Source organism: Anguilla rostrata, chromosome 9 (assembly GCF_018555375.3).
Source record: "Anguilla rostrata isolate EN2019 chromosome 9, ASM1855537v3, whole genome shotgun sequence".
Lineage (NCBI taxonomy): Eukaryota > Metazoa > Chordata > Actinopteri > Anguilliformes > Anguillidae > Anguilla > Anguilla rostrata.
Window position 1 is genome coordinate 54099022 of NC_057941.1, and position 24588 is coordinate 54123609.

Genomic DNA, 24588 nt, shown 5'->3' on the forward strand with positions numbered 1-24588 from the left:
TGGGTAATAACCTCCCCCTGATATTTGTTTTGGGATCTGCTCACATTTTGGCAGCAGGTACAGGTGTGCACTCTGTCTGGGTCAAAGCACTAAGTGCTGACAGACAGCCATGCAACGGCTGGTCTGGTTCCGCATAACACATGTACATAAATGTAGGAAAAAATGTATCTGTAATCTGTAATGTATGAAAAAATGCAGCATCTTGTGATAACTTTGTGAGTGTGTAGTTTGAGTGTGTAGTTTGTGAGACATTACATTACATTACAGACTGTAGTTTGAGTGTGTAATCTGAGTGTGTAGTTTGTGAGACTGTAGTTTGAGTGTGTAGTCTGAGTGTGTAGATTGTGAGACTGTAGTTTGAGTGTGTAGTCTGAGTGTGTAGTCTGTGAGACTGTAGTTTGAGTGTGTAGTCTGAGTGTGTAGTCTGTGAGACTGTAGTTTGAGTGTGTAGTCTGAGTGTGTAGTTTGTGAGACTGTAGTTTTAGTGTGTAGTCTGAGTGTGTAGTTTGTGAGACTGTAGTTTGAGTGTGTAGTCTGAGTGTGTAGTTTGTGAGACTGTAGTTTGACAGGCCTTAAGGAAGGCCGTCTCTCCGGTGCTTTCATCCTAACGAGCAGCCCTTTAATTGGGTCTCACAGAGCTGCTGATTGAGTTCCTGTGTTTGACATCACTTGAGAGCTCATGCTTGCAGGAAAGAGTTGCTGAAAGTGTGTTTGTCTTAAAGATAAAAGAATTTCTTCATCATATTCTCTTCAAATGAACCTGCTGTCACCACCTCGTCGAACACTAATCTCAGGTGTTAATATAGTCTGTCTGCCATTTTCTGATCTGGTTTTCTCATCTCCAACCTGTACTATACTTCTGAAGTACCACATACAGTACATCTGCACTCTCTCCCCCTCCCCCCCCCCCCCTCCTTCCTTCTCTCTCCAGTGAGGAACATTCACTGGTGCAGCAGCAGTATTGCCAAATAGTTTGGGTGGGCATCGGTTAATGTGCTGATGTGTGTATCAGTTTATGAATGTGTGTGTGTGTGTGTGTGTGTGTATGCGTGTGCATGCGTGTGTATGTGTGTGTGCGCGCGTGCGTGCATGTGGTAAATGGTAAATGGTAAATGGACTGCATTTATATAGCGCTTTTATCCAAAGCGCTTTACAATTGATGCCTCTCATTCGCCAGAGCAGTTAGGGGTTAGGTGTCTTGCTCAAGGACACTTGGACACGCCCAGGGCGAGGTTTGAACCAGCAACCCTCCGACTGCCAGACAGTCGGTCTTACCTCCTGAGCTATGTCGCCCCCACATGTGTGCGTATGTGTATGCGTGTGTGTGTGTGCGTATGTGTGTGCGTATGTGTGTGTGTATGCAAGCATGTGTGTGTGTATGTGTGTACCTGTGTGTGTCTGTCTGTGCATGTGTGTGCGCATCGGTGTGTGTGTGAGTGTGTGTGTGAATGTGTGTGTGTTGTGTGTGTGTGTATGTGTATGCGTGTGTATGTGTGTGTGTGTGTGTGTGTGCGTATGTGTGTGCGTGTGTGTGTATAGATGTGTATGCATGTGCGTGTGTGTGTGTGTGTGAGTGGGTGTGTGTTGTGTGTGTGTGTGTGCGTCTGTGTGTGAGTGTGTGTGTGAGTGGGTGTGTGTTGTGTGTGTGCGTATGTGTATGCGTGTGTGCGTGTGTGTGTGTGTGTGCGTGTGCGTATGTGTGTGCGTGTGTGTGCGTATGTGTGTGCGTGTGTGTGTATATATGTGTGTGCGTGTGTGTGTGTGTGTTTATGTATGAGCTTATTTTGTGGAACTGGATGGCCTCCCCACTGTTTGCAGTGCATTTTGTCTGGAATGAGGCTGTTTGCTCAGAACACTGCCGCCATCATAATGAGAACACATAACTGCCATATTTATAATTCATAAACCTGCTTCTCACTAAAAAGCTCCAGCTACACAATCATTTGCATCAGCGTCTTCCTGAAGCAGAAGAAGCTCTGCGGTGTTTCACAGCGATTATGTGCTTATGTGTTTGTTTAGCAGACTGATTCACGCAGTACTGTCCGCACAAAACCACACATTAATACACAGGGACGTCACTGCAGTTATTAATAGGGTATAAACACACACAGGGATTATATGTTCTATTTTATCACTACAGAACAAACTACTGTAAAACTTAATCTTTCAGCAGAGAGGGGAGCTAAAAAAAGGGTCTTGGCAGAGACAAATATCCGAACGAAATGATAAAATATATACACATATATACGCATATATCCCTAGTAAACGCCAGGAGAGAGACTGCAGCAGCTAAAGCAGCATGCTCGAACCCTGGCTCAGCGCGTCTCTGCCAGGGCGGCCTGCACGGGTCCTTCTCCACCGGAGACACGAGGCCAGAGAGAGGGACAGCAGCCGCTCCCCCCCAACATCGACAGGGAGATCAGCCGCCATTACCATGCAGCGAAGCCCCGCCCACTCGTGCAGAAACTTTGGGCGGAGCTTTATTGGCCCCTACATCCACATGCCAGAGGTAAAATCTGATTGGCCCAGTCAGTCAAACCCCTCCCCCCTCTGGGATGGTGCAATGAGACCCCGCCCCCTTGGCCACGCCCCTGAGCCACACGCTGATAGAGGCTGGCCGCTGGCGGCTAACGTTAGCATTCAGAGCACAGGCAGCGGGGATTAATGACATCAGCAGAGTGAGCATCCATCTTAATCAATAAGACTCCAGCAGTACTCTACAACATTCAGCACAAACACACATTTACACACACACTAACACACACAAACACACATTTACACACACAATAACACACACGTTAACACTCACAATAACACACATATTTACACACACACACACACATTTACACACACACTAACACACATTTACATACACACACACATAAATACACACACGTTCCTCTAGTTTGAGGGTGACAGATATGTCACCTGAATGAAAAATCTTGTAATGTTGCTCCTGTAGTCAGCACCTTGACCTTGTGTGACAGCAGAGTTTGTGAGCGAACGGTAAATTCAGTCTTCAGAGCGACTGTCTGGGCTCTTAAATCAGACACACACACAGACAGAGGGACAGCAGAGCTGTCCGGCCAGCTGCCTGTTTTACGCAGAACACACACACAGGTGCCTGTTTCACGCAGAACACACACACAGGTGCCTGTTTTCACACAGAACACACAGAACCTCACATCCCTGTCACACACCTGTGCAAACCCTCATGTGGAGGAAAACACTGCAGCTCACAATGCCAAGAAAATCAATATCAACCCATTTCATTTCTTAAACACACAACCGAGAAATTAGTGCGTGAAGGAAAAGCGGAACTAACTGATAAATAAGCAGCCAGGAGATAAAAAGGTTAATTGAGAGTCGGTAGACCAGGAAGCTCGTTAGTGAGGTAGCCGGCCGGGGAGAAGACTGAGTGTTGTGCTTCTGTCTGGCCTGGTCCACATTCTCTGTGCTCACATCCTGTGACTGACACAACGGTGATTACGATTGGCCATCTGCTGAGATTGACCCGCCCCTCTGTCCCTATCAGGGCCTCTGACAGGACGGACTTAGGGAAAACAGCCAGGTGGAGTAAGTGTTTTTACACTGTGAGAAATCCAACGCATACACACAAGGACATACACACACACACACACACACACCAGACACCCTCACAAACACATGTGCTTGCATGTGTGCATGTGCATGTGTATTGTGTATATGTGTGTATAGGTGCGTGTGTGTGTGTATGTTTATTGCATATGTGTGTGTGCGTGTGTGTGTGTGTATATGTTTACTGCGTATATGTCTGTGTGTGTGTGTATATATGTTTATTGCGTTTATGTGTGTGTGTGTGTGTGTGTGTATGTTTATTGCGTATATGTCTGTGTGTGTGTGTGTGTGTGTGTGTGTGTGTGTGCGCGCGTGCGTGTGTGTGTCTTCCTCATTCAGTTGTCATTCTGCCAGTCTGGCATATGGTGCTACTCAACTGAAAGCTTTCCTGATGTGTAAATATGAGTATCTGACACAGGCGGAATGCTTTCAAAATGAACCTGTTCATTCTGACATCAGCTTATGTGCTTTTCCTGAATTAACCTGTAACAGAAACTACTGAAGGTAGAAATGTGCAGTTAGTGTTAAGGTGCTGAAATGTGGGTTTAGTGTTAAGGTGCTGAAATGTGGGTTTAGTGTTAAGGTACTGAAATGTGGGTTTAGTGTTAATGTGCTGAAATGTGGGTTTAGTGTTAAGGTGCTGAAATGTGGGTTTAGTGTTAAGGTGCTGTAATGTGGGTTTAGTGTTAAGGTGCTGTAATGTGGGTTTAGTGTTAAGGTGCTGTAATGTGGGTTTAGTGTTAAGGTGCTGAAATGTGGGTTTAGTGTTAAGGTGCTGTAATGTGGGTTTAGTGTTAAGGTGCTGTAATGTGGGTTTAGTGTTAATGTGCTGTAATGTGGGTTTAGTGTTAAGGTGCTGTAATGTGGGTTTAGTGTTAAGGTGCTGAAATGTGGGTTTAGTGTTAAGGTGCTGAAATGTGGGTTTAGTGTTAAGGTGCTGTAATGTAGGTTTAGTGTTAAGTGCTGAAATGTGGTTAGTGTTAAAGGGCTCTGAATTGGACAGAAGTGTGATTGGACTTAGTGTCAGAGATGCTCAATGCGCTTATTAAGGTTCTGTAATTTAATAATGACTTTTCAATTGGGTAGTGTAGGTCTGAATGCAGCGTCTAAATAGACATCGTAGGACACAGAGAGTGAGAGAGAGAGAGACAGCTGAGCTCATACATCTCTAATAAAATATGCACAATTTGATGACCCAACACTAGATCAGAGCAATAAAAAAGAGAGAAAAGAGACGAGACAGGAGTTTAGTGATGCCATTTTGCCCTACAGGTAAAGGAGAAGAGGGCGGATGAGAAGAGGAGGATGCGGGTAAGGGGGGAGAGAGGGGGAAAGAGAGAGAGGGGGGAGGGAGAGGGGGGAGAGGGAGAGGGGGAGAGAGAGAGGGGGAGAGGAGAGAGAGAGAGAGAGAAGGAGAGGGGAGAGAGAGAGAGAGAGGGAGAGAAGGAGAGAGAGAGAGAGAGAAAGGGAGAGGGGGAGAGAGAGAGAGAGGGGAGAGAGAGAGAGAGGGGGGAGAGAGAGAGAGGGTAAACAAGTTCAGAGTGATACACCCTCCTGCTCTCCTCTCTTCAGAGTGAGTCTCCTCTTTCTTCCCATTTTTCATCCTTATCTAATTGTAAATATTTTCTGTCAGCTTTTCCCCGTGTGAAGGCATTTCTGAGGCCCTTATGCGTGTGTGGAGCGACCGAATAAAGCTGTTTGGGCGAGATTTGTGAGGAAACTGCACACGTGTCAGCCTGCTGAAACCCACACCGCTGCAATCCAGCCAACTCCAGATTCCGCTGTGCGTTTTTTTCTTCTTCAAATAAGCAGTTTAACAGAAGACCGCGTGTATTATAAATCCAGTTTCTGTACCGCAGTCTGTGCGCTTGGGAGAAAAGCATCACTACAGAATTACAGCAGAATATGCAAACATTTTGGGCAGCATCGTGCTGCATATGGCCACTTCAGTTGATTTTCTGTTGTGTTACTGAACCCTATTTTAAAATGACTTCCAGCCAAAACTTACATATTCTGAGATATTAGAGATGATATGAGAGAAATCCCATCACGATGAGTCAAAGTGCAGCTTCACCGCTCAGGAGCATGGCAACAGGTCCTGGTCTAAAGAAACACAACACAAATCTCAGTATGGTTCAGCTGTACAGTCAGGCTCAGTGTGGTTCAGCTGTACAGTCAGGCTCAGTATGGTTCAGCTGTACAGTCAGGCTCAGTATGGTTCAGTGTACAGTAGCTCGTAGGTTCAGCTGTCATAGGCTCAGTAGGTTAGCGTAAGTCAGCTCATATGGTTCAGCTGTACAGTTAGGCTCAGTATGGTTCAGCTGTACAGTCAGGCTCAGTATGGTTCAGCTGTACAGTTAGGCTCAGTATGGTTCAGCTGTACAGTCAGGCTCAGTATGGTTCAGCTGTACAGTTAGGCTCAGTATGGTTCAGCTGTACAGTCAGGCTCAGTATGGTTCAGCTGTACAGTTAGGCTCAGTATGGTTCAGCTGTACAGTCAGGCTCAGTATGGTTCAGCTGTACAGTTAGGCTCAGTAGGTTCAGTGTAGTCGGTCAGTATGGTTCAGCTGTACAGTTAGGCTCAGTATGTTCGCTGTCTAGCTCTATGTCGCTGTACAGTCAGGCTCAGTATGGTTCAGCTGTACAGTTAGGCTCAGTATGGTACGTCAGTCAGCTCAGTATGGTTCAGCTGTACAGTTAGGCTCAGTATGGTTCAGCTGTACAGTCAGGCTCAGTATGGTTCAGCTGTACAGTCAGGCTCAGTATGGTTCAGCTGTACAGTCAGGCTCAGTATGGTTCAGCTGTACAGTTAGGCTCAGTATGGTTCAGCTGTACTCAGCTCAGTATGGTCAGCTGTCATGGCTCAGTATGGTTTAGCTGTACGTCAGGCTCATATGTTCAGCTGTACAGTAGCTCAGTAGGTTCAGCTACAGTCAGCTCAGATGTTCAGCTGTACAGTAGGCTGTATGTCAGCTGTATAGCCCGGTATATGGTTCAAACTGTACAGTCGGCTCATATGTAGCTGTACAGTAGCTGGCATCATCTTCCTAACTGGGGGAGGGGCCGATAAATCTGTGGCCAATCGATGGGCTCTGGGATTCTGAGGGGGAGTGGATGATGGAGGGTGGTGACCTCTCATCCTTTCCCGCCCACAGACAGGGCTCAAGCTAAAGCCTGGAGAAGTGGACTGTGAATGTATTATAACTGTATATTACTGTTTAATTACAGTACATTACTGCATTATTGCTGTACTCTACTAATGCATTATTACGTTACATTACTATATTACAGTATTATCGCTATATATTACTGTTTAATTACATTACATTACTGCATTATTGCTGTACTTTATTACTGCACTAATACTTTACATTACCATATATTACAGTATTATCGCTATATATTACTGTTTTATTACAGTACATTACTACATTATTACTATATTATTGCATTAATACTGTACATTACCATATATTACAGTATTATAGCTGTATATTACTGTACATTACTATTTAATTACAGTACATTACTGTATTATTACTGTACAATACTATATTATAACACATTAATCCACATTGTAGTATTATTACTGTACATTACTGTATTAAAACTGTATTATTAATGTACATAATTTCCCTATAACTGTACACTACTGAATTGTAACTGTATTATGACTAGGGATATCAGTTTCCTCTCCTGCAGTTCAGCCATCCGTCAGCAAAGGGCTGATGGATCCCTCGTCCCTCTGCAAAAGGTCGATAGGGCCTTCTTGTCAATCAATTATTACAGTGTCCCTCCCCAGTAATCCACATCAATGGGCACTTAATTAAGCCCAGACAATGACTGACAGCAGTGCGCCCTTACCGTCACATGCTGCTTTCACAGACCCAAAGGCGAGTTCACAGACCCACAGAGGCATTCACAGACCCAAAGGCGAGTTCACAGACCCACAGACGAGCTCACAGACACACAGAGGCATTCACAGACCCAAAGGCGTGTTCACAGACCCAAAGGCGTGTTCACAGACCCAAAGGCGAGTTCACAGACCCAAAGGCGAGTTCACAGACCCAAAGGCGAGTTCACAGACACACAGACGTGTTCACAGACACACAGAGGCATTCACAGACCCAAAGGCGTGTTCACAGACCCAAAGGCGTGTTCACAGACCCAAAGGCGTGTTCACAGACACACAGACGAGCTCACAGACACACAGAGGCATTCACAGACACACAGAGGCATTCACAGACGCGCAAGCGTGTTCACAGACACACAGACTCACTACTCCCACAAATTTGTAAACTTTTGTGAAATTGCTAGAACAAATGCCACTCACAAGTCTCACAAAGTTAACATTGCAATTTAAATAAAGTGCGTTTGGCATCAAGCTTTTGAGGGTATTGCTGTATGCTTTCAACACGTAACTCGAATTGTCAGAGACAAACGAAGTTACATTGTTGGAGCCTAAGTTATGTAGTTATGGTTTGATGTTAATCGTGACTGAGCTGGAACTTAAAGCATCACGGTACACGGTGTCGGAAAAATACCTTTAAATTGGATGCGATTGATTTTCCTGCAGAATCTGTTGACTGGCCTGTGACCATCTTGTCTCTATGCCAACCCACAGCCTGCGGCACACACTTCTGCCAAATCAGTTTTGGGGGAATATCCGCATTTCTTGCATACCTATTTAAAAATTAGCATAATTTAGGATTATTCGTTTTTTCAAAGGGGAATCTTTGCACTCAAAAATGCCTCCATTAAATCTTATCTGTCTGCTGCTCAGTCCTGTCTCTTAACTGACTGAGGATTCCCCATGCAGTTTATCTCAGACTGTGAGTGATGTTTTTGTCTGTAAATGCTGCTCTGTTGTTGTTGTTTGTGCCTGTATGGATTAGTTGTACTGGGTAAAATAAAAGGACCCCACTGGTGTGCAGTGTGGCAGGGGGGTACTGCTACACCCAGACCCCACAAATTATAACTGTCCATTACTGTATAAAAACTGCATTCTGTATTATTAGTGTTATAACTGTACACTATTACTCATCATTTTTTATTTTTTTTTATCAAGCATTTTTGTTCTACACATATAATATATACATATAAATAGAACTAGCCTTATGTAAGTCTATGCAGTCTTAGCAGACACTTTTATCCAAAGCGTATGTATATGAATTCATACATTTTTCCACATATCGTCCCCTGGGATGGAACCCACAACCTTTGCGTTGTTAGGGCAACACCCTACCGGGGGAGCCACGGGACTACAGAACACATCCCTGTTTAATGCCCCTGTTCATCCTGACCTCACTGGGGCTCCTTCCCTGCGCTCACAGCTCCCGGGGGCGGGGGGGGGACCCCAGCTTTACGCGACAGCTCCCTGGCCCCGCTGCGAGCCGCCACCCCCCCGCAGCACTGAATAATTAAAGCAGGAAACCCCAGAACTGAGGGTCAGGCCACACTTCACCACAACAACACAGACCGCTTCCCTCGCTCAATATGTTTACCCTGGAAAGAGAAAAACAAACATGCTGACATCATCAGTGCGCTTTCAGAAGCATACCGGGTCAAATATGCAGCTCAAATTCTTCTGCTTTGAGCCCTTAGACTGAGACTGCAGTACTGATGCTACAGCCCTGAGACCAGAGCACTGAGACTACAATACTGAAACCACAGCACTGACACTGCAGAACTAAGACTACAGCCCTGAGACCAGAGCACCGAGACTACAATACTGAAACCACAGCACTGACACTGCAGAACTAAGACTACAGCACTGAGACCAGAGCACTGAGACGACAATACTGAAACCACAGCACTGACACTGCAGAACTAAGACTACAGCACTGAGACCAGAGCACTGAGACTACAATACTAAAACCACAGCACTGAGACTGCAGAACTAAGACCACAGCACTGAGACAGAGTACAACACAGAAACCACAGCACTGAGACAGACTATAACACTGAAACCACAGCACTGAGACTACAACACTAAGACATTCAGACTGAGAGTACAACACTGAGACTACAGTACTGAGCCTGAAAATACAGAGTTGAAACTCCATGACTGAGGCAGTTTTCACACTGGTGGTTCAGTCCAAATCCAGGCATGGTTCGCCTCAAAATATGGTAATAAGAAAGCTATTTTCTCAACTTAGGAGCCAACCAAGTTACCGTACCCGAGTTCACCTGCATGAGATGTTCTGAGAAAGATCCCAACTGAACTGTGGCACGGTCGGACCGCGTGCGGCGAGGCCTGTGTGTTCGTTCACTGAGTTCCACATTCGGCTCAGTGTCCAGAGGCGGCTGCAGACCCGAAAGATAAACAAGCCAGAATAATTCTCTTTAAACTGATCACCGGTCTCAACCTGTTAAATTAATTTCCCTTGATTAACAAGCTTGCCAACAATCTGAATAATCAATTGGCAGGATTGTTCAGACCTTAGAATAATCAATTGGCATGTGAACACACAGCGTCTTCCTTCCCATCATGTTAGGGAGCTTAAATGATAAATTAAATTTACAAAAATCAGCTTTAATCGCGAAGCACACGTAATGAAAAAAGACACAACACTCTGTTATCTACCACATTACCTGTCAGTTAACCTGCAAAAAAAGGCTGTCTAAAAAAGTCTGCGCTTCAAGATCGTTTAAATCACAAAAATCTGCAGATTGCAGATCTTGGCCATGAATAGTCTCCAAGTGTGGGTGCAGAGAATTATGGGTAGGCTACATATGGCCACAATTTTAAATAATATCGATAAAACGTGTCAAATAGCTGAAAAAAGGCCAATAATCAGTTTAAAGGGAAATTCTTCCGCCCTGTGGATTGCCAGCTCAGCAGCTGCCAGTGAGTGTCACCAAACAAACCGAAACGTAACCAAAACCGCTAAGAGCACTTATCTTTCCATGTTCACTGGTAGTCACAGGTTAGCTTTCAGCAGGTGAGCTGGTAAGATACACACACTAAAAACAAACTGGGCGCTCTCTCCTCCAACCCATGTTGCCTGGCAACGGTGGTTAACAGCTGCTGGTAGTACTGTTGGCGATGAATGTACTATGCTAATGTACCGCGGTTCAGATCAACAGTACCAGTCTGGAGACTGCAGCACTAAGACTACAGCACTGAGACTGCAGCACTGAGACTACAGCACTGAGACTGCAGCACTGAGACTACAGCATTGAGACTGCAGCACTGAGACTACAGCAATGAGACTGCAGCACTGAGACTACAGCACTGAGACTGCGGCCCTGAGACTACAGCACTGAGACTGCAGCACTGAGACTACAGCACTGAGACTGCAGCAGTAAGACTGCAGCAATGAGACTGCAGCACCAAGACTACAGCACTGAGACTGCACCACTGAAACTACAGCACTGAGACTGAGACTTCAGCACCAAGACTACAGCAGTGATACTGAGACTTCAGCACTAAGACTACAGCATTGAGACTGCAGCACAGACTACAGCACTGAGACTGCAGCACTAAGACTACAACACTGAGACAACAGCACTGAGAGTACAGCACTGAGACTGCAGCACTGAGACTACAGCACTACGACTACAGCACTGAGACTGAGACTTCAGCACTAAGGCTACAGCACTGAGACTACAGCACAGACTACAGCACTGAGACTGCAGCAGTAAGACTACAGCACTGAGACTGCAGCACTAAGACTACAGCACTGAGACTGCAGCACTAAGACTACAGCACTGAGACTGCAGCACTGAGGCTACAGCAGTAAGACTACAGCACTGAGACTGCAGCACTGAGACTACAGCAGTAAGACTACAGCACTGAGACTGCAGCAGTAAGACTGCAGCCCTGAGACTGCAGCACTGAGACTACAGCACTGAGACTGCAGCACTGAGACTGCAGCACTGAGACTGCACCACTGAGACTACAGCACTGAGACTGCAGCAGTAAGACTACAGCACTGAGACTGCAGCACTGAGGCTACAGCAGTAAGACTACAGCACTGAGACTACAGCACTGAGACTACAGCACTGAGACTGCAGCCCTGAGACTGCAGCACTAAGACTACAGCACTGAGACTGCAGCCCTGAGACTGCAGCACTGAGACTGCAGCACTGAGACTGCAGCCCTGAGACTGCAGCACTGAGACTACAGCACTGAGACTGCAGCACTGAGACTGCAGCCCTGAGACTGCAGCACTGAGACTACAGCACTGAGACTGCAGCACTGAGACTGCAGCCCTGAGACTGCAGCACTGAGACTACAGCACAGACGAGCCCTCCGCACTGAACGCTGCCCACCGACTCGAGCCTACAGACCTGAGTTCACAGCACCTAAAGCAAGGCACCTGAGCCTATTCACAAAACTGAAAGCTTGTTTGTTTAAGCATTCAGACCTGTTAAAGCTCTGTCTGAAAACACACGTGGTGTCGGTGGCTTCCATCGGAGACTGCAGCACTAGAGCTAGTCCCGACACTCGCTCTGAGGAACATGTCAAATCTGAGTATTCATTTCAAAACAAGCTTTAATAAATTCAACACACTTCTAGGAAGAAAAAATGGTAGCTACAAGCGTAATTTAGGAATTAAAATAACATTTAAACACTGGCTATAACACATCCAAAACATATAGCATAAGCTTATAAAACATAACATACACTCACCGGACAATGGCTGCACGCAATATTGAGTGTATGTGATTTCCACTAATTAAGCTGAAGACGTCACATACACGTAATAAATGCATAAACCACCACCTGTAATTATAGGTGAAGTGAATCCAACGATTTTTTATTATTTTATGAAGTAAAGGCAACAATTAATTTTTTGAGTGTGCTTAATATTGTTGCATGCAACTACTGTCCAATATTTTTTTGTGTATATCACATTGCTAACATTTTTTAAATGAAATTTTCTAATCTTAGAAAATTTGTACCGGTTATGTAAATAGTCTATATCGAAATAATGGCAGAAAGACAGGCCATATGACTGTGCATTCTGGCAATACAAGAAATTGTTAGTTTTGTGGGGGTTTTGTGTAGTACACACCTGTGTACACGCAGGTGTTACCATACCATATTAAACAAAAGCAGGAAAAAAACATCAAGCTATTTAGTTAACATTATACTACATGGCTCTCTTTTACCTAATTTCCTGTCTAGTTATTGCAGGCTGCAGTTCTGAGTAGCAATCAGAGAACAAGGAAATATCACAAGCTAGCCTGCTAACGACCGAGATAACATACACCAGGCACACCACTGACTGAGACTACAGACACCACGGCACACCACTGACTGAGACTACAGACATCACAGCACACCACTGACTGAGACTACAGACACCACGGCACACCACTGACTGAGACTACAGACATCACGGCACACCACTGACTGAGACTACAGACACCACGGCACACCACTGACTGAGACTACAGCAGAGGGTGAAACGGCAGCCCTGGGCATGCAGCACTTGTGAGGTATGGGTACCATTTCCATCCTGTTCGTATGAATGATAATAAAAATGTATTCCGCTATATCAGTAATGACATTTGCATTACCCAAGGTAAAGTTGTCCATAAAACAAACAAAGTAATGAATAAATAAATGCGCCTTCACTGACCATACCGCCAGGCACACCCTAATCACCTGACTGACCTGGACCGGTGGTCGTCTGACAGGCAGAGTCCCTGCGTGTGAGCTGATTTAAAGCCGAGCCAGCTGCGCAGCAGGTACAGGGAAAGGTTAGCAGACTGGAGCTCTGCTTTACATTTCATCACTCATGCACTTAGTAAACGCCCTTCACACACAGCGACACAGCGCCGACGCCCATTTCTCATCCCATAATCTGCATCCCGCCGGAGCAGCTGGGCTATCCTGGCGCTGTGCACCTGCTCTGCTGCACCCAGAACAACAAGCTACAACTGTTACTAAACCCTACTGTCCTGAGGACCAGAGTCCAGCACTCTGACTGCTATTAAACTCTACTGCCCTGAGGCCCAGCGCTCTGACTGCTATTAAACTCTACTGCCCTGAGGACCAGCGCTCTCACTACTATTCAACTCTACTGCCCTGAGGCCCAGAGTCCAGCGCTCTGACTGCTATTCAATTCTACTGCCCTGAGGCCCAGAGTCCAGCGCTCTGACCGCTATTAAACTCTACTGCCCTGAGGCCAGAGTCCAGCGCTCTGACTGCTATTAAACTCTACTGTCCTGAGGGCCAGCGCTCTGACTGCTATTAAACCCTACTGCCCTGAGGCCCAGAGTCCAGCGCTCTGACTGCTATTCAACTCTACTGCCCTGTGGCCCAGAGTCCAGCATTCTCACTGCTATTCAACTCTACTGCCCTGAGGCCCAGAGTCCAGCGCTCTGACTGCTATTAAACTCTACTGGCCCAAGGCCCAGAGTCCAGCGCTCTGACCACTACTAAACTCTACTGTCCTGAGGACCAGAGTCCAGCGCTCTGACCACTACTAAACTCTACTGTCCTGAGGACCAGAGTCCAGCGCCCTGACTGCTATTAAACTCTACTGCCCCAAGGCCCAGAGTCCAGCGCTCTGACCACTACTAAACTGTACTGCCCAGAGGACCAGAGTCCAGCGCTCTGACCACTACTAAACTCTACTGTCCTGAGGACCAGAGTCCAGCGCCCTGACTGCTATTAAACTCTACTACCCTGAGGCCCAGAGTCCAGCGCTCTGACTGCTATTAAACTCTACTGCCCTGAGGCCCAGAGTCCAGCGCTCTGACTGCTATTAAACTCTACTGCCCGGAGGCCCAGAGTCCAGCGCTCTGACTGCTATGTGAGTGTGTGTGCATATATACTGTATATATATATGTTAAAGGTTGATATTCAGTATACAGAAATTGAACATAACAGAAGCACCATTTACATTTAGATTCAGTATCAGCCTATAGTAGACCCTGATCCAGAGCATCGTATACGGGCACATTTTACATGCAGGCCATTTAAACAGGTGGACATTCGCGCAGGTTAAGTCCCTGCATTGCTTTAGTTTACCTGAACCCACAACCTCGGACTTAAAGGCCCAGTTCCTTCCCCACTACAGTACACAGCCACACAAACAAACCATCAAAACAATGACTTAACTGGAAGCACATTACACATTTATAGCACTGTACATATTTCTCTGAAAGACACTTTTTCAAAAGGTCAGTCGAATTCAGTGGGTAGCACTGAGTTTTAAATAGAATCCCCAGAGAAAAAACAGGCTATCGAAATAGCCTGACCCCAAAATGGAGGTGAGCGGCGTCTCTGATCCAGTGAACAGGCCGCACGCGCGGGAGCCAAACGATAGCGGGTTTAATGGGAGGAGTGTTTACGCTTAGTCTGCGGCTGCCTCATTGCTGTGCTAAAAGCACCTCCTGAAATTTACCTGAAGCATATTTACACCCGAGCCCCTATTCTACTGACAGAAATCAAGCTGGAGAGTCTGTATAAAGCTACAGATGCATTTCCAGTGTAATGCTAGTAAAATAATTGAGAGGAGCTAACTAATCAATATCAACATTGCTATGTATGAACAGTATGCAATCCGTTGTCACGTAACTGTCTCTCATCGTTCTAACTGTCTTTTTAGCTTGCTCTCGATCTCTGTCTATTTATCTGTCTGTCTGTCTGTCTGCCTGTCTGTATGTCTCTGTCTGCCTGTCTGCCTGTCTGCCTGCCTGTCTGTCTGTCTGTCTGTCTGTCTCTCAGACTGCACCCTGTGGTTTTAGATAATCAGAGCCTGTGCTACTGTTTGATGCTTCATATAAACACAACAGGAAGTAGTTTCCTGCCCCCCCCTCCCCCTCCCCCTCCCCCTCCCACTGTGCTCTACTGCAGTGTGGCAGGACCACACGGCCCCCACCCATCCCAGAACATTCACCAGTTCTCCTCATGAAGGCAGATTAGAGTGCATCTAACAGTACAGTGATAAGTGAATTATTCACTTTACGGAGTCCTTCCTGCTGAATTACCAGCAGTTCCTCCACTGAGAAACTCTACTGCCCTGAAGCCCAGAGTTAAATGCTCTGACCCCTATTGAACCCTACTGCCCCAAGGCCCAGCGCTCAGACCGATATTCAACTCTACTGCCCCAAGGCCCAGCGCTCTGACTGATATTCAACTCTACTGCCCCAAGGCCCAGCGCTCTGACCGATATTCAACTCTACTGCCCCAAGGCCCAGCGCTCTGACCGATATTCAACTCTACTGCCCCAAGGCCCAGCGCTCTGACCAATATTCAACTCTACTGCCCCAAGGCCCAGCACTCTGACCAATATTCAACTCTACTGCCCCAAGGCCCAGCGTGCTGACCAATATTCAACTCTACTGCCCTGAGGCCCAAAGTCCAGCGCTCTGACCGATATTCAACTCTACTGCCCCAAGGCCCAGCGCGCTGACCAATATTCAACTCCACTGCCCTGAGGCCCAGAGTCCAGCGCTCTGACCGCTATTAAACTCTACTGCCCTGAGGCCCAGCGCTCTGACTGCTATTAAACTCTACTGCCCTCAGGCCCAGAGTCCAGCAATCTGACTGCTATTCCAACTCCACTGCTCTGAGGCCCAGCGCTCTGACTGCTATTCAACTCTACTGCCCTGAGGCCCAGAGTCCAGCGCTCTGACCGCTACTCCACGCTGCTGCTCCCTGGTGCTGCTCCATGTGAGAGTTAAAGCGTGTGTATGGTGCTGGATTACGCAGCGCTGGGTCTCACACACACATCCAGGCCCCTCAGATCAGAACACTGCTCCTCTGTCTGAACTCAATCCTGCCATTCACCATCTCCAGCTAACCAGCACTGCCCATTGATATGCACTGGCTGTGTGTCAGTGTGCAAGAGCATATCTACTGTGTGTGTGTGTCTGTACTGATGTGTGTGTGTGTGTGTCAGTGTGTCAGTGTGCAAGAGCATATCTACTGTGTGTGTGTCTGTATTGATGTGTGTGTGTGTCTGCGCGTGTGTGCATACACATACGTGTGTTTGTGTGTGTGTGTGTATGTCTGTACTGATGTGTGTGTGTGTGTGTGTGCGTGTCTGAGTGAGTGCATACACATATGTGTGCTTGTGTGTGTGTGTGTGTGTGCATGTGTGTTTGTGTTTGGGGTAAGTCAATGGAGGTATAGGTGTACTTTTATGTGTTTGTGTGCATGTGCATTTACATGTATGTGTATGTGTTTGTTTATTTGGAATAAGTCAGTGGACATACACATGTATGTTTATGTGAATATGTTTGTGCCTGCGCATGTGTGTGTGTATGTGTATGCTGTGTGTGAATGCATATGTGTGTGTGTATGTGTATGCTGTGTGTGTGTATGTGAATGTGTGTGCATGTGTGAATGTGTGTGTGCTTGTGCATATGTGTTTGTGCGTTTGTGAATATGTGTGTGTGTGTGTAAAGACAGTTAAGCTTTAATTGCAAATATGAGATTCACTAAAAAAAGAGGGGGGCTGTGATTGTGAAAGATCGTTAACGCTACAGTTATCTAAGGGTTAAAAATGACCCGCGTCAGAAAGAAAGACGATTGAAGTAAGTAAGCCTCTAAATCATTTTTCGGCCCAAAAAAGCTACCGGGCGAGCATCCATTAATGCCAAAGACAGCAAAATACATATCGATCGTGTCCTAATTAAAGTCCAATCGGGTACGGACCGTCCGGACCGCATACAACCGAGACTAGCTCAGCTCTCGAAAGGGTGACAGGTTGCTATGCAGATCAAACATGGTAACCGAAATTACTTGCTTTAAAAAATGCCGGCCAGTCGACAAACGACGGCCACCGTTATTACCTGCTTAATGAAACGGACGGGTTTTTAAATTTCTCATTTAGCACCTCATTTTCTGCCGGTGACAAGCAGTCCACAAGACGTCTCAATAAATGCCAATCAGCTGTACAATTATAGCGTCGTAGGCGCACATGCACGTACAACATTAGCAATCACATTATACACAGCGGCTACTGTAGGTAATCGGTAAATATGAGACCGTAGGGAGCATAAGAGAAACGCTTACCCGAAATAATCCCAGATTTCCGCGACGGGTTCCACAGATCCGCTTTCGTGTCAAAAAACAAAAAGAAAAAACACAACAATTTTTTGTCGTGTCCTCGGTTTAAAAAAAACGTTGGTTTTGGTATTCTGTTCCTTTCCTTTGGGGAATATTCTTTCAGACCTAACGCGTCTCGCGCTTTCGCACATCAATTCGTGTTCTCCTCTCTCAATCAGCCTGCCCCCTTTCCGAAAAGAACACCTCTTATGTCATACCCCCCTTTCCTCTTTCCGACAACACCCTTCTCTCTCTCCGATGCACAGTTTGATTACCACATCTTTACATCTGGATACAGGAAACCCGCGGGTCCAAGCCTCGTCGGCTCTAAGTTGATGCCTGAAATGTGGCTCGTCTCGTTTTTCCGCGGAAACGCATATTCCACAACAGTTCCCACCACCGCTGCGACACAAAATAAATAAATTTATAAATAACTAAAAAAAATTATAAATCGGAAGGCAGATTTCTCGTTTGGCCCCTCTCGCTCTCCCTCGTATGGTGATTTTTCTCAGATAAAAAAGAGTGAGAGCCTACTCCAGGGTCTTCATCTTCGTTTAGGGCATCCCAGACTTTTAAAAATCAGTGCAGGTAAATTACCTATTTTAGAAACATCCACAATGCCTTTCTTCGCTGGTGTTCAGCAGAGCCTCCGGCTCCTTCGGGAGGGCAAATTGCGAGCTGCCTGAGGGTGTCCGCCTGCTCTTCGGCTTGATGATACCGATACAATATTTCGTGGCTCCTCGGCTGCCCGGCTTCAAAGAGGAAGCTGCGCTCTCTCTCTCTCTCTCTCTTTCTCCCTCTCTCATATACACATACACTTGGCTCTCTCACACACGCATATACACCTCTCTCTTGCCCTCTCTCTCTCAATCGTACATTGATTGCGATTCACGGGGTCCTTGGTGGTAGTTGATATTCCGGGCACCTCACGGCAGCCAGCGCGTTTCCCGTGTTTACCGCTAATATTGCCGTTAATCTCTCACCAGCGTATCCAGTTTAACGCATCTGTCAGTCTCCTGTTCTCTCTGTTAATCTATCCTCCCGTTGAAACCGTCCCCGTGAAGCCAGCTCTTGAATAAAGAGGTGAAAAAGAGGGGGGGAAAGCGCGTCTGTCGCCTTCGCCGTTCGGCTCAGTCCCTCGCGCATGAAGACCCTCGGAGTTGAGAGATCTGCATCAGGTTGACGTCAGAGAAAGTTAAAGCGATACAAACCTGTTTCACTCCGCTTCAACAAGTTCTTACAATATGATCGATGCCGTATTGACTGATCCCCGAAGGGCCCGCATGTTCGGGTGCGTTACCTTGCATTCTCTAAAGATACACAAACGAGGGGGGGCCGCGGTGGGTAGGCCATCATGTGGATATGGGTTGACTCATGACCTCATCAAGGTAATTAAACGAGCCAAATGGTGAAGGTGTTAAATCAACTCTGACAGAGTACATCATGTGATCCACATTGTGTTGGGCTCATATGTCAGACTCACAGAGGTCTTCTGCCATGTGCTGACTCCTCATTCACTAAACACAGTTTTACTGCTGCAGTATATGAGTTTTGCTGTGCTGATATTGTGGTTTGGTTTACCTTAGCATAATTATATACAGAGAATACCCAATGCACTGGGTCCCTGTGAAAGCTCCTAGCCCCTCCCTGAAAGCTGTGGCCCCTCCCACTGAAGCAGTAATTTGCATATGTGACACAGGCTAGTGCTGTAGTTCACCCTGTCCTGGGACATCTGGGGCTAATTAGGCTGATCTGAGCCTGTCATCAAGACTGCCCTGGACTGGGCCTGTGCCACATCCACAGCACCCAGCATTCCTACTATATACATCATTTATTCATCTTATTATTCATTATTCAGCTCCATTCTCACAAATGTGTGTGTGTGTGTGTGTGTGTGTGTGTGTGTTTCAGAGAGAGAGAGAGTTTGTGTGTATGTATGTGTTTCAGAGAGAGAGAGAGAGAGAGTGTGTGCGTGTGAGTGTGAGCATGAGTGTGAGTATGTGTGTGTGTGTTTCAGAGAGAGAGAGTTTGCTTGTATGTGGTATCAGTGTTGCTTGGGCAGTGAACTGTGTGTGTTTATTCATTTCGTATTTGACATACTGTGTGTGTGTATTTAGACTGTGTGGTTGTGGTGTGGTGTGTCGTGGTTTGTGCTGTGGTATGTGGCTGTGTGTGGTGTTGAGTGTGTGTGTGTTTCGATCGACACATACGTGATTGTTGTGTATGTGTGTGTGTTTGTATTTTTTGATGTGTGTGTATGTTGTCCTGATGTGTGTGTGTGTGGTTGCGTGTGTGTGTTGTGGTAGTGTGTGTGTGTGTGTAGTTGTGTTGTGGTGTTGAGTGTGTGTGTGTGGTGTGTGCTGTGTGAGTGTGTGTGTATGTGTGTGTTGAGTGTATGTGTGTGTGTATGTGTGTGTGTGTATGGTGTGGTGCGTGTGTGTGTGTGTGTATGTGTGTGTGTGGTGTTGTGTGTTGTGTGTGTGTGTGTGTGATGTGTGTGTGTGTGTGGTGGTGTGTGTGTGTGGTGAGTGTGTGTGTTGTGTGTGATGTGTGTGTGTGTGTGTGTGTGTGTGTGTGTTGTGGTGTATGTGTGATGGTTTTGTGGGTTGTGTGTGTGTGTGGTGGTTGTGGTGAATGTGTGTGTGTAGTGTTGTGTGTGTGTGCTGTGTGTGTGTGATGTGTGTGGTGTGTATGTGTGTGTGGTGTGTGTGGTTGTGTGGTTGTGTGTGTGTGTTGTGATGAGTGTGTATGTGTGTGTGTGTTTGTGTGTTAGGTGTGTGTGTGTGTGGTGTGTGAGTGTATGTGTGTGAGGTGTGTGTGTGTGTGAGTGTTGTATGTGTGTATGTGTTCATTAAGTGTTTAAAGAGTAGTGTCGTGTAATGGTGTGTGTTTGGGTGGGGACATGTGCATAGTGTTTTGTGCTGATTGTGTTGTGGTCTGTGTGTGTGTGCTAGTATGGTGATGGTTCTGTTTTCTGTGTGGTGTGTCTGGTAAGCTCGCTAATGGGAGCGTTGTTTGTACTGAGAGCAGCCCGTGCTAATGGAAATAATCACGAGGTTTAAGATGGGCCTGTTAGTGTTATTTTTTTCTTTTCGGTAAAATCTAAGATTCTAAAAGGGGACATAACTTATTAACCTCAAACCAGGGTTCCTGGGTGCTGATATTGGTCCTGGTTATATAGTATAATACATAAACTATAATGCACTACAATATAATGTATTGTATTGTGTTATAGTGTATTATTGTTATTATATAATGTTATTGTGTATTATAGCATTTTGTATTGTATTAAAGTATGTGTACAACAGTGTGGTCTCAGTGTGGAGCAGAGTGGGTGTACAGGAGTTTCTAACAGATAAATAAAGGAGTAGGCAGTGGTACTGTGGTGCCAGGGGGGCATAGTGGTACTGAAGTGCCAGGAGGGCAGAGTGGTACTGAGATGCCAGGGGGGCATAGTGGTACTGAGATGCCAGGGGGGCATAGCGATACTGTGGTGCCAGGGGGGCATAGTGGTACTGAAGTGCCAGGAGGGCAGAGTGGTACTGAGATGCCAGGGGGGCATAGTGGTACTGAGATGCCAGGGGGGCATAGCGATACTGTGGTGCCAGGGGGGCATAGTGGTACTGAGATGGACACAGCTTTACTCAACCTGCATGACTACAGTCACCCTGCAAGTCTGCAAGTCACCCAGGATAAGTGCTACTAAATAATATAATAAAAGATAATGCATATGTAATAATTATAAATAATGCAATGTGATAGTAGTGGTAATGTGTATGTAACACTGATGAATAATGGAATAAGGCTAAACTCCAGAGTAGAGAGCAGGGTCTCGCATTTGCTTATCCTGACCTGCTGGCTCAGTGCCCCTCTGGTTACACCCCCTATATCCCAGCATGCACTGTGACTGGTTCCTTATACAGAGTTTTAGGTTGAGGTCTGTCTGCCAATGAACTGACGCCTGTTATATAAGAGAAACTTCACTGCAGTCTAATGCCTGTCACCGTCAATGGGAATCAACTCTACTCACACACACTGACACACACACACACACTCAGTGTGCTGATAGTTAGCTATGACTGAAACAGTATGTGGGGGAATGTGTTTGCCTGCGTGAAATCAGCACACAGAATGAGAGAGGAAGTCATGATATGAGGCTCCGCCCAGCTCAGTCCATTATCCCCACTGGCTGCTCCACCCAGCTCAGTCCATTATCCCCACTGGCTGCTCCACCCAGCTCAGTCCATTATCCCCACTGGCTGCTCCACCCAGCTCAGTCCATTATCCCCACTGGCTGCTCCACCCAGCTCAGTCCATTATCCCCACTGGCTGCTCCACCCAGCTCAATCCATTATCCCTACTGGCTGCTCCACCCAACTCAGTCCATTATCCACACTGGCTGCTCCACCCAGCTCAGTCCATTATCCACACTGTCTGCTCCACCCAGCTCAGTCCATTATCCCCACTGGCTGCTCCACCCAGCTCAATCCATTATCCACACTGGCTGCTCCACCCAGCTCAGTCCATTATCCCCACTGGCTGCTCCACCCAGCTCAATCCATTATCCCCACTGGCTGCTCCACCCAGCTCAATCCATTATCCACACTGGCTGCTCCACCCAGCTCAGTCCATTATCCCCACTGGCTGCTCCACCCAGCTCAATCCATTATCCACACTGGCTGCTCCACCCAGCTCAGTCCATTATCCACACTGGCTGCTCCACCCAGCTCAATCCATTATCCCCACTGGCTGCTCCACCCAGCTCAGTCCATTATCCACACTGGCTGCTCCACCCAGCTCAGTCCATTATCCACACTGTCTGCTCCACCCAGCTCAGTCCATTATCCCCACTGTCTGCTCCACCCAGCTCAGTCCATTATCCCCACTGGCTGCTCCACCCAGCTCAGTCCATTATCCCCACTGGCTGCTCCACCCAGCTCAATCCATTATCCCCACTGGCTGCTCCACCCAGCTCAATCCATTATCCACACTGGCTGCTCCACCCAGCTCAGTCCATTATCCCCACTGGCCGCTCCACCCAGCTCAATCCATTATCCACACTGTCTGCTCCACCCAGCTCAATCCATTATCCACACTGGCTGCTCTACCCAGCTCAATCCATTATCCCCACTGTCTGCTCCACCCAGCTCAGTCCATTATCCCCACTGGCTGCTCTACCCAGCTCAGTCCATTATCCCCACTGGCTGCTCCACCCAGCTCAATCCATTATCCACACTGGCTGCTCCACCCAGCTCAGTCCATTATCCCCACTGTCTGCTCCAGCCAGCTCAGTCCATTATCCCCACTGTCTGCTCCACCCTGGCTGCTCCATCTCCCTCCACTCTGCTTTCTCACAGTGTGGCTGCGGTCACAAGCCCTTTGTACAAATATCAAACACTCTCACAGTCATGTTTCTCAGAGAATTACATCATGAATTAAACATCACCTTCTGCAGCAGCAAGACATGCTCTCTTTTTTTCTCTCTCTCTCTGTATCTCTCTATCTCCGTCTCTCTCTCTCACACACACACACACAAGGAGAGAGATATACAGCATCTTTCTCTCTCTCCCTCTCTGACACACACACACACACACACACACACACAGTATGTGTCATGAAATACAGAAATAAACAAACACAGATTTCATCTTCCTCTGAAATGTCCAAGCACTGAATTACACACACATACAAGCAGGCTCATAGATACAAACACATACACTGAATTACACACATTCTCTCTCTGCGCGCACACACAAACACACACACACACACACACACATACACTCTCTCTCCGAAACACACACACACACACACATTTGTGAGAATGGAGCTGAATAATGAATAATAAGATGAATAAATGATGTATATAGTAGGAATGCTGGGTGCTGTGGATGTGGCACAGGCCCAGTCCAGGGCAGTCTTGATGACAGGGCTCAGATCAGCCTAATTAGCCCCAGATGTCCCAGGACAGGGTGAGCTACAGCACTAGCCTGTGTCACATATGCAAATTACTGCTTCAGTGGGAGGGGCCACAGCTTTCAGGGAGGGGCTAGGAGCTGTGTTCAGTATTTTGGTGGTTATATTAAGAATTCAGTGTTCTGAGGACTGTGTTCAGTGTTCTGGCGGCGGTGTTCAGTGTTTTGTGGGCTGTGTTCAGTTTTTTTGTGGGCTGTGTTCAGTGTTTTGTGGGCTGTGTTTAGTGTTTTGAGGGCTGTGTTCAGTGTTTTGGGGGCTGTGTTCAGTGTTTTTGGGGGCTGTGTTCAGTGTTTTTGGGGGCTGTGTTCAGTGTTTTGTGGGCTGTGTTTAGTGTTTTGAGGGCTGTGTTCAGTGTTTTGGGGCTGTGTTCAGTGTTTTTGGGGCTGTGTGCAGTGGTTTGGGGGCTGTGTTCAGTGTTTTGTGGGCTGTGTTTAGTGTTTTGAGGGCTGTGTTCAGTGTTTTTGGGGGCTGTGTTCAGTGTTTTGGGGGCTGTGTTCAGTGTTTTGTGGGCTGTGTTTAGTGTTTTGAGGGCTGTGTTCAGTGTTTTGGGGGCTGTGTTCAGTGTTTTTGGGGGCTGTGTGCAGTGGTTTGGGGGCTGTGTTCAGTGTTTTGTGGGCGGTGTTCAGTGTTTTAGGGGCTGTGTTCAGTGTTTTGGGGGCTGTGTTCAGTGTTTTGGGGGCTGTGTTTAGTGTTTTTGGGGCTGTGTTCAGTGTTTTGTGGGCTGTGTTTAGTGTTTTGAGGGCTGTGTTCAGTGTTTTGGGGGCTGTGTTCAGTGTTCTGGCGGCTGTGTTCAGTGTTTTGTGGGCGGTGTTCAGTGTTTTGGGGGCTGTGTTCAGTGTTTTTGGGGGCTGTGTTCAGTGTTTTGGGGGCTGTGTTCAGTGTTTTTGGGGGCTGTGTTCAGTGTTTTGGGGGTTTCACAGACTCAGTGAGCTCATGTGTTAGAATGATTGGTGTACGGCAACAAAAGAAGGTTTTCAGAACTGATCTGAGTGATGTGA

General features: G+C 46.8%; 1 protein-coding gene across 1 annotated transcript in view; it reads right to left on the reverse strand.

Moving 5' to 3' along the window:
* Positions 1–18793, reverse strand: part of LOC135264270 (neuroligin-2-like) — a 53004-nt gene extending 34211 nt beyond the window's left edge. The window contains exon 1 of the mRNA XM_064353060.1: positions 17582–18793. The gene's annotated coding sequence lies outside the window, so the exon portion shown is untranslated. The remainder of the gene's footprint in view (positions 1–17581) is intronic.
* Positions 18794–24588: the final 5795 nt, after the last annotated feature.